The sequence below is a fragment of the Gadus macrocephalus genome, chromosome 17, assembly GCF_031168955.1.
Source record: "Gadus macrocephalus chromosome 17, ASM3116895v1".
NCBI classification, from domain to species: Eukaryota; Metazoa; Chordata; class Actinopteri; order Gadiformes; family Gadidae; genus Gadus; species Gadus macrocephalus.
In genome coordinates, this window is record NC_082398.1 from 9,879,865 (window position 1) to 9,882,364 (window position 2,500).

General features: G+C 47.3%; 1 protein-coding gene across 1 annotated transcript in view; it reads right to left on the minus strand.

The window, feature by feature from the left end:
- The window catches only part of shroom4 (shroom family member 4), a 33,715-nt gene that overhangs the window by 29,871 nt on the left and 1,344 nt on the right, over positions 1–2,500 (minus strand). The window lies entirely within an intron of this gene.

Genomic DNA, 2,500 nt, shown 5'->3' on the forward strand with positions numbered 1-2,500 from the left:
ACCTATCACCGCTAGCATGGCCTCGATGCACTGTGCAGTGCAAGCAACACATCCTAAATCACACACACACACACACACACACACACACACACACACACACACACACACACACACACACACACACACGCACACACACACACACATACATACAAAGTCAAAAGCACAAACAGGCACGCATGCATACACAGACATCCCCACCCTGACACACACACACACACACACACACACACACACACACACACACACACACACACACACACACACACACACACACACACACACACACACACACACACACACACACACACAAAGGAAGTAGGTATGGGGAAATTTGGGAGTAACAGGAAAAACAGCGGCAGCTAAGGAATGTCTTGCTGTGTGCACACACACACACACACACACACACCTTAGGAGTTGAATCAAGCCCATTAGTGCACTAACACACACGCACACATTCCGAAGAAGACACAAAGATAAACACACACAGACATATAAAAAATGGCACACACACCATTACCGCCAGATCAAACGAGAGGTTTTGAAAACAGGAGGCATTCATGACAAACATTTCCAGGTCAAGACAACACAATACCCCCCCCCCCCCCCCCCACCTCCTTCCTGTACCGGGGTATGTGGGAGCTTCTGCTAAAGACAGACAAAAATACACTTCTAAATAAAAGGCAATTAAGACCCTTGTGGATAACGGCACGTGCCTTCTGGGAAATTGAGTCACTTAGATATTTGATGATTTTTTTTTCCAAAGCAAGTGACTGTGAGTCCAGATACGTGTCATTAAGGAGGACCAGATAGGGGTTAGAAGGCATCTTGCTCTAAGAGGCCTCAAGGTTAAACTGATGATGCTGGGAATCAAACCCAGAACCTTTCATCTAAGAGCGGCTGAACTCAATGGAAAACGGTGCTAGCTCGAGACAGCCCCTCCCCTAATCCTTTTCCTTCTCCAAGACCACTAATAAACGTAGAATAACAGGACAGAACCCAAGCAAGCGTATATTTATGTGGAGGCTGTGAACCAGGCCTTGGGCTGCTTTGGCAGGCGGCCATCTTGGAAAGAGCAGGTCATCTTTGTCGATGAAACACGTAGGAGATGACGTGCGTCAACACACACACACACACTCTCTCTCACTCTCAGAGTTTAACAGTCTCACACACACACACACACACACACACACACACACACAAACACACACTCCCTTTCTCACAGTTGAATAGTCTCACAAACACACACACACTCTCTCACGCTCACACACACACATACACACACTCTCTCTCTCTCTCTCTCACAGTTGAATAGTCTCACACACACATACTCTATTTCACACGGTTTAACACACACACCTTAAGAAATTACACATGCAGGTATTCCTGGATGCACAGTTAGATACACAGTCTCTCTCTCTCTCTCTCTCTCTCTCTCTCTCTCTCTCTCTCTCTCTCTCTCTCTCTCTCTCTCTCTCTCTCTCTCTCTCTCTCTCTCTCTCTCTCTCTCTCTCTCTCTCTCTCTCTCTCTCTCTCTCTCTCTCTCTCTCTCTCTCTCATTATGTCTCCGTCTGCAGTGGAAGAATGGCCTACTGTACCAGGAATAGCTACTGAGGCGTACGTCCGTCTCAGCACCCGTCTCCATGACAACCGTTAGCCTTGAGAGGAGCTAATGAGTGCTAGCCGCCGTCACAGACGACCTTTCCCTCCAAAGCCCTCAGACAAGACCGCCGGCGAACCTTTCATAATCTGGCTGGTAGGGTGAGAGAGAGGGCGTGTGTGTGTGTGGATGAGTCTTCAATGTGTGAGTTATGCAGGCTGTGACGTGATTGGCTGCAGGCCTGGGTGGAAGGGCAACCCGTTACGCCCAATGACACGTAAGAAAGACTTGATAGCATCAGGTACCTGTCAGTAGGTTACAGTACTGTACTATCACCGTGCAGTGATAATACTACTAGTTAGAAGTATTATTACTTTATACACACACACACACACACACACACACACACACACACACACACACACACACACACACATACACTTACACAGACACACACACAGCTTTCATATCTTAACACTTCTCTGCATTTACGACGGCAGTTACAACGGGGCAAACACACACACACACAAACACACTTATGTGCTAATTCAGTTAACTGGTTTGGAAAAGTTGAGTCAAAAAAGAGAAGAGAGGAGAAGAAAGGAGAAGAGAGGAGGGGAAAGAAGATCAGAAGAGAGGAGAGGAGAAGACAAGAGAGGAGAGAAGAAGAGAGGAAAGGAGAAGAGAGGAGAGCAAGGAGAGAAGAGAGGACAGAAGTGAGAGAGAAGAGAGAAGAACGGGAGGGATGGGAATTAGCACATAGATTGACTTTGTGCCATAAGTAAATATACAGCAGCTACGGGTTTCCATCAGGCTTCATCAGTCATTGCAGTGATGCACAGGCTGGCTAGACGGACACACACTCACCGATCATCGTCGTCATAACATGGGGCTACGAGTGAG